The sequence below is a fragment of the Diadema antillarum genome, unplaced genomic scaffold, assembly GCF_040938485.1.
Source record: "Diadema antillarum isolate AM-2024a unplaced genomic scaffold, OU_Dant_1.0 seq00000590_RagTag, whole genome shotgun sequence".
Classification (NCBI taxonomy): domain Eukaryota; kingdom Metazoa; phylum Echinodermata; class Echinoidea; order Diadematoida; family Diadematidae; genus Diadema; species Diadema antillarum.
In genome coordinates, this window is record NW_027271522.1 from 113125 (window position 1) to 128619 (window position 15495).

The following is a 15495-nucleotide window of genomic DNA, read 5'->3' on the forward strand; positions in this document are numbered from 1 at the left end:
AAAAACCCTTGAAAATCGTATTATACTCGTGTTTTCGGGCTTTCTGCAGTGAAATTAAGAACATATGACATAGTGCGGTAATAAGCTGAATAATATGCTAATGAGACTAATAAAAATGATTGTTCAAGGTTGCCAAGGTACCAAGCAAGCTCAGATAACTTCAGTACCCATCTTAAGAATGAATCAACCACAACACCAACAAAACCTTGGGCTTAACAGCATTTTCAGGTCATATCAATGATATATATTACCATATACTTCACCATTATATGTATGCAAATACGCTCATTATGCTAATTACGGTATATCTAAGACACTTACATAATTTGAAATAAAAATTTAATGTTATGAATGGATTCCTCGATATAGAAAACCCTTAAAAAGTTTTATTTCCCATGTTTCTGGTTCCCTGTATCAAAATTAGTAATATATTACATATTTTATATATGCTGATTACGTAATTATGATACTTAGGCTAATAAAAAGTTGTCCAAGGTTGCCCAGGTGACAACCAAGCTAAATTTACTCCAATACCCTTCTAGAACACGAATCAACAAAAAAAAACTTTGTACTTAAAAACTTTTCCAGGTCATGTACATGGTCTATGACATCGTCTACTGGACTATACCAAATTTTTGAATATTTCCTACAATGACACACAGGTACATTATAGACTTCATTTGCCATACATGAGGCTATAAATTGTAGGCCTTCACTGTTCTGGTTTTGCTTTTGTTGAAATTGAAGCAAAAATGACATATTTACGATACATTGTGGTATAGAGGTAAAATGGTTACCCGGTTTGCCGAGTTGAGTTAATTGAGTTGAGTTTATTTTATTCATACACGGGTTAAGGGCCTGCTTTCACCAGCTGAACACCAGGCCCCCGTTTCATAAAAAGTTGCTATGATAGCAACTCTTTCTGAAACGGCAGTGTGTCATGATAATGACATCAATCCAGCTTCCTGGTTGGCTGTTTCTATGAGAAGTTGCTATTCTAGCAAGAGTTGCCACCCTAACATTTTTTTTAAATGGGGCTCAGCTTGCATTACGAGTGGGGGGAAAGCACTCTACAAGCCCAACATTTTAGCATTCCTCCCCATTTCTAACATTTCCGTATACTTACATTTTTTTGTAAACTTATCCTTTATTTTGTATTATGATGAAATCTATGTATTCAATTTCTGTAATATATTTACATGCTTCTGTTGGAAATGAAAAATAAATGAATGAATGATTGATTGATTGATTGAATGAATGAATGAATGAATGAATGAATGAATGAATGAATGAATGAATAACTGAATGAATGAATGAATGAATGAATGAATGAATAAAGGCCCCATATAGAGGGAAAGTGCAAACACATAGGTCCTACAATGATAAATAATATGCAACATCCACTGAACAAGTTACACACAAATGGAAATCCAATTAAAAAATAGGCCTACAGATATTCACAAACATGGAAAAACACTAAAAAAATATACAAGTGTGTATATATGTATATATTATATATATACATACACATATATATATATATATATATATAATATGCCTAGTGTAGGACCTACTTCTACAGACAAATTGAGGGATTTCGGCTAACTTTATGACCTCTTTCGTGTGTAGTTTAGTATGTAGTATGTATAGTTTAGTAGTTTAGTACTCTGGTAGATTCAACTGCTAACAGTTTTGTCTCTCGGTATGGTAGATCCGTAATAGGCGAGAATTGTACGCCAAAGCATTATCTCACGTGAACACGACACAAACATGGTCAACTAACGGAAGAATCTTTACAATAAAAAAAAAAATGGAACCAAGAAACTAATCACTTCTCTACGCGACATCGACTCTTTAAGAATCCTCATCAAAGCTTTATTATCACTGACTTACCATGGCGTCTCCCCGTTAGAATCTAGGCACTGATTTTTCGGTCAATTCTGATGCCAATGAGAATACCGATTCTCAAAATTACACCTCTGACATGTCAATTCAATTCAATTTAGTTCAATTTATTTCACATCTTTCAAAAAAAAATCCACAATGATAGACATACGTGTATGTATAAGATGTACAGAACAGAACACAGAAATATACACAAAACAAAGCATAAGCAGTACAAGGACAGTTACAGTGATGTATAAGATATATAAACACAGTAAAAACAGTAAGATCTGCAGCAGATGTGTGGGAATGACAAAAGGCCATTGGCCTGTCAAAGGTCAAACCCTTGATGGACTGCATCTTACAAGTTTGCATTTTAAAAATTGTGTTTAAATCACAGAACATAAACGGAGACAAAAAGAAAGGCAGTAAAGACCATGGCAAGAATAAGATAGAGAGAAGCAATGACAAGATTTACATGTACTAAACTCAAAAGACAAACACAAACAAGCTAATGAGCTACAACAACAATAACAAACAATACATGAACAAACAACAGGCAATCAATAAAACTTAAAGATATACCTCATGTCTGAATGCGACCATTATGATTTCGAACAGTTTCGTGATTTAGTATCTATCAATGCGTCGGTGAACAAGCTTAGTCTGATCAATCATATTGCCAAGAAGTTTGAATAAAAAAATTGATAAACGTTGTGTTCAAAGATTTACAGGTTCTTAAGTTCCCCTTTTCCGCTATAGTAGGAGTGACTGAGACATGAATGAGCAATACATCAAGTCATTTTTCATTACTTATATGTTTCAAGCTACTTGTATTGAAGGCCGAGGCAGAGGAGTAGCATTATAATTATGTGAGAGAAATCTGTCTGTTCAAATTTTACAAAATGTTAAATTGTCTGTTGATGGAGTAGAATCTCTTTTCATTGAAACCAAGGTTGCCATCAAGAACAAGATAATGATTTTAATTGTGTATTGTAAACCTGCTTCGAATGGTGGTGATTTTTATAAAATCCTTCGATTTAGTTTTGAATGCATTGAATGAAATGTCGAAAGTATAGTTTTATTATTGGAGACTTGAATCTTGATTTGATACAGTATAACCAAAGCAGCGTCATTTAGAATTACGTCGACATGCTTTTGTTGGTGATTTTTTTATAAAATCCTTTGATTTAGTTTTGAATACATTGAATGAAATGTCGAAAGTTTTGTTTTTGTATTGGAGACTTGAATCTTAATTGATTTAATAACCAAAACAGCGTCACTCAAGATTGCGTCTATATGCTTTTCTCAATGCCCCCCCCCCCCCTCCGATATGTAAGCTAACTTCGGGGAAAAAAATCGACTCCATTTAAACCAATAACATGAACATTGTATACGTCTTGTTTGTTGTTTATTTCTATCTTATTGGTTTACTTTTGCGGGACTATGACATTGTGTTATGTGTCAGTTTGTCTTTAATTGATGCATTGTCATTATGTGGTTAGTGTTGGGGCGTTGTCAGCATGCAGTATCATCAACGAATATGAATAGACTGTCATTGTGTTGTTTGGATGCACTGTTGATTAAACCTTACAATTTAAAATTTATTGACATGAAAAACAAAGATTACACTTTATACACAGAGAACAGAGAACAGAGATGAACAGAGAACTATGTTGAATTACCTTTAAACAATCATGATTACACTATATTATGCAAGCCTTCATTGGTGTGTATGCAGTTTCAAAGTAGTCGATTTTTTTCCGAAGGTGTTAAGTATGCTCGTCCGTAGGCCTATGCAGTACATATAATGTGCCTGTATATTCCTTCTCGTGAAGCCCGAGTTCAATTTTAGAATGAACAGTTGGATCTTTACTGCAAAAATAAATAATCTTCATCATAAATCCCAATATATTCAAAGCTAAATGAAAAAGACACACATACACTGCCCCAAACTAGGCAACTTCAGGACTCTTTTTAAATTGAATGCAGCTATTTTAAACATAGTTGCCTATTTACTAATTTGAATGACCAACGAGATTCCGTCGCCAGATTGACATGAATTTGAATTCTCATTGCTGGAATGCGTGCTCCTTTCTTAAATTTGAATGCTCCGATAGTGAATTCGAATGCTCCGATAGTGAATTCGAATGACCAGATTTTGAATTTGATTGCTGATTCAGTGCTGCGAGCATGGAATGCGTGAAACTGAATGCTCGGAATAGGAACTTGAATGACAAAAGTATGAAAATTGACCGGAAAGCCTATAATGATAATGATAATAAGGTCTTATTTATCCAGGTAGCGTCTTATCTATTATGTTTTATTCAATAACCATTCTCTTCATCTAGCCAGTGGTCATGGGATGGAAATTTTCTTTGTTTTTAGTGTCAGGGCGATCTAAATACTTACTCCGATTTTGCAATTGTTTGACACTCTAATAATAATAATAATAATAATAATAATAATAATAATAATAATAATAATAATAATAATAATAATAATATATATATATATATATATATATATATATATATATATATATATATATAATTATGATAAATACATATAGGCCTACACACATATATATTACAGAGAAATGACTCTTCTTTGCATTCTAGTGAAGCCAAATGAGAAAGATGAGCACTGAAAATGAATGATTAAAATATCACATGTAGGACGGTGATTTAGCTCAGCCAGTGGCGCGTCTGCCTCCAGATCCAAAGGACCCGGGTTCGAACCCCGAGTCTAACTGAGCAATGTTTTGTGTAATCATATACCGTCCCTCTCTATATGTAGTAATAGGCAAAACACTCCGTCCCTCGGATATAAGACATAAAAATGGAGGTAGGGCCAACAGTGTGTAAGAGAGTCCAACTCATGTACGGAAAAGATCCCGCTTCATTCATTCATTGTAAAGAGAAGGGTGCATATAACCCGATGAAGTGGTCCCGCCTCACATCCAAACAGTCCAACTGGACCCCATTGAAGACCAGCTGGCGCAGCTGAATATGGACTATCTAACCATCTTCTCAGATGGAAAATGAAACAAACGAACAAACGAACGAACGAACGAACGAACGAACGAACGAACGAACGAACGAACGAACGAACAAACGAACGAACGAACGAACAAACAAAATTCCTCAAACATGTTTTCAATACGATTCTTGAGGTACTTTCAAGGGGTAAACAAGGGTAAACTAATCACAAAGAGCACAATTCAAGTGATCTTCACACCGTTAACGTTATCCTTTTCGTAGCATTGTCATGCGTGACTTCAGAAGACTTACATTAAAAAGATAGAGGGGGGCGCATTAACAAATTAAACGTTGGTGAGCAATCATGATCCATTTCACCATGACCAGTTACCTTCAGTCTTGAACATAGAATTGATAAAGGAACGCTCATTGAGCTCAATTCGAGCGAGATTTTATTCGCATCTGTACCACCTTCTCTGTGACCGAAATATAATATGTCATCGAATTTGAAACAGAGAAAACAAAGTCAGACACAATCGTTGAATTTTGCATCTTAATCTAGACCCAAAAGTCACTGCAAGTCACCTAAATCAATGTCAAGAAGACTAAACCATCAGAATCTTTCACAATAAAACAGAGAAAGCATAAACAACCAATATTTTGACAAACAGTACTCTAAAACACGAGAAGCAGAGTTCATCTTACATGGACTGACTGAAAGTTCAATGACGAAATGTCAACAAGAAGTTCACATTCATATCACGACCTGTGCGCCTGCAAGAGGGGCACTGTATGGCACTTCTGGCCAAGTCCAAAAGTGAATGCGAGCGAGAGATTAGGTCGAGATCGAGTGTGTTAGCAAAGATTTTTTTTTTCTGAAAAACTGTCTCTTCACACCTTTATCATCCCCTTTGATAGCCTTTTTTGGTGCATCTGTATGATTGTCAAACTGGCCAATCTGTATATACACGATAAAGCTTTTCATCAGAAATATCACTCGGCATAACGCAGAATTCCCCCACTCCCACGAATGGAATATTCCACGGTCGGGTATCTTCATGTGACACGCTGGGCTATCAGTTCTCAACAGAGACGATCATGTCGCTTTGTCACCAAATAATACTATATTTCTGTCAAAGGATCGCATTCTATTTCGCGAAGGATAAAAAGCTCATCTTAAACACAATGTTGTCAGATGGTGATCTCTGCCATCTAAGGTTTCAGAAAAAAAAATGTGTGATTCTTTAAAAATCTTCGAAAGAAATATTGAAACTTGTTGCCAGCCCAAAGTTTGGTGATTTCTGGTGATATGTATCCGTTTATATTCCGAGACTATAGTATTACCGAAAAAGAGACGAAACAACATACAGGTATGCGCATTCAATTCATAATCTTAGAACACTCCCAAATATTTGGGCTTTTTAAACTTAAAACAAATGAATTTCCTACCTGCTCTACTATCATAATCATGTTTAATGCATATAAATGAATCTAATATCCCCCTTAAATTTCCCCTTTTGAGCACTTGCCAATAAATCAAATTGAAATGAGAAACATGCTTAGCTGGAATAAGCCTGTACTGGCAGCAATATATATCACCAGTTTGGTGAAAACAGGTTGAAATTGACGATTTGTCACATATAATATTACTCTGCAGATATTCCACTTCAATTTCGATCATATAAAAAAACACCAGTGAAAAATACAGCTCTTAAAAGACTCAAATATAACTTTTTGATGACAACACACATTGAATTATACGAATCAAATTTTTAGTACGTAAATGTGGAAATGTGAAGGGGGCATTTGAATCAATTCATGCGAAATGTAGACCCTCAAAGGAAGTCTTGTCAAAATGTTTATCCGTACAGGCGTGATATAGCTCTATACCGCTTTATAAAACACAAATGTTCATTTCTCAATTTACTGATTTCGTGACATTATCTGTATATGCGATCATTTCATTGTATTCCGTATTATTTTGTGGGAAATGAAATAAATCAACTTGAAAATTGAAACTTGAAATGTTAAGGTTAATCGGGAATGTCATTTCACATCATGAACATCCACTTTCACGAGTGGAATATTCCGTACCACAACTCTGAATGTCAGAACTTCGGGAGAAGTTTTTCATTCATGAAATCTCTGTCCCTAATTCACATCACTCCGGGGTTTGTGACCGACTTTTCAATTCCCGCAGTTTCGGTGGAATGGTGTCTTCGAGACCCCATGCAGTGATCGGCTATTTGACCAAAGAGAGTCACATTTCCAGCAAAAACGCACACAAGTTTTCTTTCAACTTCCATAATCTGTGATTTGTGATTTTGTATACCACCACATATCACGAAGGCCTCTTTTCAAGGGAGTATGACAGGCTTCTCCGGTGGTATACCCAGTGGGTACCTGAGCAGTTGATATTAACCTATGGTGCACTTGAAGGACATTGCTTGAAGATAAAGGAGGAATAATGATTATAGAAAAAAAACGACGGAGATATTAATGTAAAACAAGGTTATACCCGTCGCCCCTCAACCAAATTTCTCAAAACAATTCCGGTCGTTTACTTCCTGACCACGTAAATAGTCACCCGCTGACAATGTAATAGCCTTTTTTTTTCTCCTTTGCTATCGTTTACGCAAAGATATGATTTCAAACGTCATCAATATTCCACTTTCCTTTAAGATGTCCTTGCTGAAAGTTTTTAAAAGAAACCAATACCCACGTCCAAAGTTCTTTATTTCAAAATGGAGTTATTGACAGCTTTACAATAGAACGATCGCAGCGTCCATCGTGGTTGCGCACATTTTGTACCACTCAGCAAGCAATTCAAAAAGAAAATCTGAATGTACTCCTTTCCTAAAATCATTCTGTAGCAAATGAAATTATCTAATATATTTTTGGATAAATTGACCAAAATTTAATGTTTGCCTGATTTAGATTAAATTCTTAATTCCAACAGAACGTTCTTATTGTCGGACGACAGCTTTCAAAAAGTAAGATGAAAATAGAATGGACCCTAGGTTGCATGAAATCGAGTAGATCCTGATTAGTTTTCTTCCACTGAGAATATATAAGTACAATTCCATCCATGTACGTTCGCGTTGGCTTTAATAGTTAAGATAAAATGAAACATTCAGATTGATAGAGATTTCCTTAATTTCGGACTCACGAGTGATGCTCTTTTTTTCCCCGAAGATTCGCTAATCGGAAAATGAAATGGGGTTTCTTATTCCGAAGGTTCGTTATTCCGAAACACACAAATTCCGATTACTTAATACAGATGTTTGTGGCGTTATACCGAGGATTCGTCATTCCGAAGGTTAGTTAACCCGAAACATGAAATAAGGTTCATTATCCCGAAAATGATATTAACAAAAGATAAAAAAAGTTCTTATTTACGAGCTTGCGGAATAACAAACCTTCAGAATGACGAAACTTTGGAGTTATTATTCGTCATTCCGAAGGTTAGTTAAGAAACATTGCGGAATAAAAACACGAGCCTAATTTCATCATCGGAATAATGAACTTTCGGAATAACAAACCTTCAGAATGACGAAACTTTGGAGTAACGAAATTTCTTCTACACTGTACACTTTCGAGTAAGAACCTTCTTGATATAATCATGACAAACCCTCTGAATAACAAACTGTACCCGGACGCGCAAGTCAGTCACTGTTATACCTGTCTTCATGAAACAGTGAGATAAGTCTCAACCACACTCGTATTCCAATCAGATGGATGATCACGTCACTGCCTCAAAAACTCGCAAAAATAATCATTATATTTCTCTTCACAAAAATATGAAATGAACAAAGTAATAAAAAATAAAGCCTTCTCGCCCATTAAGTAGAAATAGCTGAGCGATGATGACATCTTTTTTAAAAAGAAATGGGTCGTAATAGTTTGTTTGACATAAAACATATGACTTTTATAGCAATAATATTTCGTATACAAACCACGGGAAAGTTGCTGTAGTAGTTGTTGCAGATGGTGTATGTTTGTGTTTTCGACCACTATCACTGTAGAAAAAAACCTAAACAAACAAACATTGAATTCAACATTTAAGTCCGATTTGTATGAACCTCCAGTACACTACACTGCTTATTTGCTTTTACTCTTTGTTATGTCAACTATAACACATGCAGTGGACTTACATTTAAAGTAAAATACAGGAATGTTTTCTTATGTGTTTGGACTTTAACTTTGTTTTCACAAGCCCCTAGAAACAAGATATTAAAACATATTCCCATGTAGCAATATTTGGATATAATTTCCATGCAACATTAAACAGGGGAAATAATTCATTATTATACTACATATCATAATATCAATACATCTGTTGAGTTTTTATCTCTTAAATATAATCTATAAGAATCATTTCCACTGACACTTGGCGCGCCTTGAAATAGAAGAGTATTTTCTTGGGTATTTTTTCTTCTACCTGACTACTGATGACATCTTAACAGAAACTCCCTCCCTCCTACGTGCTCATTTTCTGTAACACATTGCTAACTTCCATCTCAAAACGAATATTAAGTTATTATTTCATTATTTCATTTTTTCTTAGAATTTAAACACCTTCCCCTCACCCCCACACACATATTATAAAATAATGATTTAGAATCATCACTTTGATAATCATTAATGTGAGTTATGGGGCATTCGATGACATCATGAGCATCACTGAACCATTGTGACGTCATTTCTATCCTTTTACTACATACCATGTAGCATTTTTTCTCCACTATCGATGTGATTTCGTGAAGAGGATGCGGTCACTAAAATTATTTGTTTATGCCATTTTTCAGAATCGGTACCTCTTTTTCTCCGAAAAACGCCCATTACCAATATTGGGCAATCGTTCATCATGTAGCGATAATAGCTCAGACTCGAGGAGCGATCACATGAACTTGTGGGATAGGTCGTAAATCGCCTTGTCGTTCACATTCCTTGTGAGTTTAAAGATCAACTACATTCAACGCACCCTTCAAGTTGACTCTAAAGTGAAAGTGAAGCAACAAACGAATGATTTTGATATGATTACTCAGTGAGGTAAGATAATTGTGTGAAGTGAGAATGTCCGTATCTCACACCTTTTCCATTGGTTTGTATGTTAGAAATTAATGTAGACGTAAAATATCCATACAGAAAAACGGGGAAAATTACGCTGCATCACTGCTGCTTCAAAATGGATTTCATACATATGAGGGAAACAATTTTTACTCTTGTAAATGCATTTCTTATTTTTGGCAAGATGAAAGAGAAAATTTAGTAATGATTTGTGTCCTCGAGAGACTCAGTGATGCGACGGTATATACTTTATTATCTATGACATGAATTTTTTTGTGAATGTGATCATTGAACGTTATCATTCTTTCACGCCACCACGTGCGGGCTTCAAAACTCCATATTTTGTACATTTTGTCTCTTATCTTTTCAGGACAATAATACCGCTATTCTATTGTTTGCTTTCACTCTCCTTCCCAAAGTTAAAAATTTGCTCACGTCTTACAGTTTCCGCCGCATACCCTATTTGCTTTATGGCAACGGGAGTGACATGTCATGAAGCTATCTCGGAGACAACGCCTTAATTTCATCGTTTCTCACAGACAGCAATGTGCAGTGGGTAGCTACGAGATGATCATGTTGTCATTATCTACTTTTCCCCTTTATGACCATACTTTGAAGCTGATTCCATGCATTTTTTGTTACTGCGCTGATTTTTCTTGTCCTGTCACTTTTTGTAGGAGATCTCTTATAACCTTCCGTCTGTGAAGATAGTTTGGGGATCACCTCATCATCACATGACGGAGAATGGGCCCAATATTAAGTGAAAGGCCGGGTTAGTGTCAAAATCTGCAGTCGAAATTGAGACCCCCCCCCCCCCTTCATATTACCCCTCCCCCTTCACCAGCACGTTCAACACACACAAAATAAACACATACACACACACACACACACACACACACACACACACAAACGGACCAGAGCTCAGTACATCCCAGGCTCATCCAATGGGCTCATCACGTCTGAGCCTCGGTAGGCCAACATCCTTGACATTCGGCAATACGACCCGCTCATCCGTGCGTCGCTGCAGATGGAGTACGTGCGCCGTTGAAGAGGTCAGAGTTCACGCCATGCGACTCTGTCTCTGTGGGGTCGAGGGTAATGCTGCATGCATGCCGCATCAAAAAAAAAAATGATGAATAGGATAATATACATAGGCATTCCATGGAAACCAGACCGTAGCGGAGGCAGTTCGCCGGAAAATCTCGGGGGCGAATAGTACTGCTCGTCATTTGAAAAGTGACTGTCATCAGATCAAGTCAATTCGCAATCGATGACAGTATCACAGACAAGTGGACTCCATGCCATGTCGTTGCTTCCTGTGTCATCACCATATTTTTATTATGTCCAATTATCATCTGTTTTACCACTTGGAATTCACAAAATTTACCAAACACTAGTTCACCATGGTTATCGTCTTCAGGAGACGTCATTTGCAGGGGAACTCTGACATCGGTGCGATTCCGGCGTTAAACGAGGAAGGAAGTAAAATGGACGCCGTTGGTGTTGGATGCAGAGAGGTGATTAGGGAAGATGGAGTGCAGAGATCGAGAAAGAACACCCTAAACTCCCTGGCGGGGGATAGGAGTCCTTCAAGGAAGATATCTGATGGATGTCTGCCTTCTTTGCCGCATTGGAGTTCACATCAGAGCGGGTTAGGACGATCTCGACGCGTGTATCTCCGCCGGGCAAGCGAGGACTTCCCGCGAGTCAGAAAGAGCTCCCTGGCCGATAATAAGCAAGTGGAGCTTCCGGGAATCGGTACGAACTGGCGACGGAAGAGTAACGGGAAAATTTGTGTGCATGACAGTGAGGCTCTTGGTACACTTACAAAAGGTAAAATTAGAGATACCGGCGAGTACAGTCCTTTCGGCGGGAACAGCAGTAGTGAAACAGGCAGTGAATCTTGGACCAGCGGGAACGGCAGTACTTCGCCACGACGGAGGATACGAGTCCCGACACCAGTGGCTTCATCGCCGTCGGGACAGGAGCAGTCTGTTCCCGAGTCTGTTGTGTGTTTTCTGCCACGGCCACCCAGCTTTCCACGAAAAGTGGCTACGCCAAGCACATCGGTTTCCTGCAACGACCAAGAGGAAGGAGACGAAGAGGTTTTCGATGGCGAAATTTGTGATCTAGAAGAAAACGAAGAACCTCTCATCCGGCCCAAAACGCCGGCCTTACGAAAATCAGTCCATTTTGAATTGACCCTGCAAAATATCCAAGAGCATTGTTTGGCCGAAGACTCCGACGATTCGGATCGGGAATACGGCGAGAGGTCAAACAGAGTTTTCACATCCACGGAGTCAACGAAGAGGCGGTGTTCTCTAGGGAATATGAACGAAAATGGCACAAGCAACCATGACGGGACTGACAGAGGAGCGGTCCCGGTCAGGCGGTCGTCGATGCCAGTAAACCTACACGAACTAAGAAAGCGAGGAGGCGTGCAATTCGTCAATGTGCGGGAATTGCCGCGGGAATGCATCCAACAGCTGCTCTCCCGACGGGAAACGCGCAACGGGGCAGAAGTGGCGAGTAACGAAAAGAGACAGAGAATGTGTTTATCTTGGCTACAGTCTTTGGAACAATCAGGGTAGCTACAACCAATAGTCATTTTGCTATTTAAAGTACGTAACTTCCACTGTCCATTGAAGAACGCGCAATATGAAACTACATGTCGTACGATTGTACATGATTGAACTGATTTTTGTTTTTCCCCTGATAACTCATTTTCGCAGATCTGCAGAGTGATTTTTGTGCTTGTGCAGAGACCATGGCTCCTGGTGAATATTTTACAGCCAGAAGAGGAGACTGTTGTGTGAAAAAGTACAGCATAATATTAGGCTAGATACAGCCAAATTCAGTTAGATACACTCCCTGTTATAAGGAACACGGCTAAAACGAAAATTTCGATATGACGAAGTGAAAATTCAGGTTCCAAAATTACCATAATTATGTTTTTATATAGTTACTTTTCGGGTGTAGCGAAATTTCGATGCAAAGAAAGAAAACTGCCGGTTCCGGGGACTTCGTTGTAACGAGAATCGCTTGTCGTAACAAAGGGATCGGCTTGAAGAGATAGTGTTTATAATAGGAAAGTATTGAAAAGATCACGAGTATAGGGGATGTCTCAAAGAGATGAACAGAATGAATGAAAGCAGTAAAGAAGATCGATAACCTTACTAAGAAAGGGGTATAAAATACCCTTCAGAAAAGAAGGATTTAAACAAAGATATATTTGAATAATAAATATTAGTATTGTAAAAGATATGTACGCCTATTTGAGAGGAATCGAACACATTTCGCTGCGACCACGAGACCCATTATATAATATTGCATCAACTGAATTTACTTCATCAAACGCGATGGGTCGGTCAATGTAAATGTCTTGCTCCATGGCACTCCTTATTTCTCTTGAAGACACATTGCTCTACACTAAACTTTTCCCTAATTGGTATGCAAGGGGAAGGGTATAACCCTCACAGAAACATGTAGAAAATTATTCTTCATGTAGTAAATGTTATCATATTGTGTAATACTTTCCTCACACCGGAATGGAGAATAATGTGTGACGCCGTGGTCACGTGAGGGCTTGCCATGATCACGAAGGGTTATGCATTGATTTAATATGCCTATACAGGAGAAAAATGATCTAGGTATGCAGCCATCATTCAAAGCCAACAGCACGATGTGTGTTCTTGATACTTTTCTGACGTCACTTGAATGTAGTCTAGTGCAACGTGTGTAAAACGTGCTGCCATTTACACATGAACAGTCCTGTGTAGCCGAATGTTCTTTTTTTTTATAGATATTGATCTATGTCGATATGACTTATGAAATACGTGTTAAGTTTGATGTTCATTCGTTAATATAATCCAGCTGCCGTGTACTTTCGCAATGTCATTCATTCATTCATTCATTCAAGCGAATGGCACACTGTGCCCGTAAGTTTATCTCGTTCTTCGCTTTTTGAACATGGAGATTTCAATCAGTATTTCCATTCAACAAACTTTTGTTGCTAATTAGGAGAGTGATATCAGCATGATCACTTTCTAACATGTACAATTATTTTCAGTACGAACTATTTAGTGTGATATTGTCGTTTGCTGAGGGTGTCGAGAATTCCTTATGAACCTATGGATTGATCTATCAATGACTAAATAATAATCATATTATTTCATTCCGTTGTTCTTGTTTTAGTGAGTATAGCACCTTTTGTTTGGCTATATATATATAGAGTACAGGGTGTCTAATTCATTAAATGAAATTATTGCAAATCTAGACAATAATACTGCAAAAGGAAAAGCGGCTGGGTCCAAGAACAAGGCTTCAATGTACGTAACATCACCGTACTCTCATTTTAGCTGTGGTCAGAGATAGACTTATACAATCTGCGAGATACAGATTAAGTAAAGGTGATACCTTTTACCCCTAAAAACTCGCTACGTGACAATCTGCAGGTACAGAATGGCGCTGCACAAATGCTGTTTGTCCCCTGGTATCAATCGCCCGGAAAAAATATTACAAAGATTTGGGGTGATGCCCCTCGAGGCGATAAAATTGACAATAACCATCACCAAAAAGCGCAAAGTGGACAATCGAAGAGCAGTTATTGCTACACACAATGGGCGCCATCCCGCAACCTTTATTATAAAGATTTGTCAAATTTTCTTTTAGTTGGGCTCAGCGATGCATGTATCTTAAAGTCTCCCCCACGTCGTTATCACGTTTTGTGATGCCACGTGATAGAGGCGGATAGTGTTTTACCCCTTGTATACCTACAGTGTGCATGTGTGTCATGTTCAAGGCTGAAATAAAATGCTGCTGGACTGATTCCTTCAAAGAAAAGATGGAATCCTATATATTCACTAATGATGCTGCTAAATCATTGTCTTTTATAGTTTGTTACTCATCTACTTCCTATAATAGGCGGGTCATGGTGTGTGTGTGTGTGTGTGTGTGTGTGTGTGTGTGTGTGTGTGTATGTGTGTATTGATACATGTATTATGTATATGCATGCATGTATATACATAATATAAACGTAGCGGAGGAGTGTATATGTTTCAATGTTGTTCTCGCAAGTCACAAAGTAGGATTACGAATAAAAGCAATAATGTGATTTTTCCAAAGATTCCGCCTCACTTCATGATGCGCTAAAAACAGGGCGCAAATTCATTGGATGAGGTAAACTGGCAAACGGGCAAATAATTTTCATTCTTTATTCATTCTATTATTTTGGGTTGGTTGGTTTTTGTTTTTTGCATTTCAAACATTAACGTATAAATATTTTAAAGAAAGTGAATACATAAATACCATCATAATGCATAATAGAATAATAATATTGAAAGTATACGAACATGCTGGAAATGGGGAGGAATGCTATAAAAGCAGTGCTTGTAGGGTGCATTTTCCCCCACATGTAAGATGACCTATAACAAATCTATGATTGATATACATATACTGTTATACATAAGAAGCGGAATTACAAAAGAAACTTCAATATGGAAACCTAATTTAATCCGAAACATACACCCTGGACAAATCCCGACACTAATTCATGAAACCA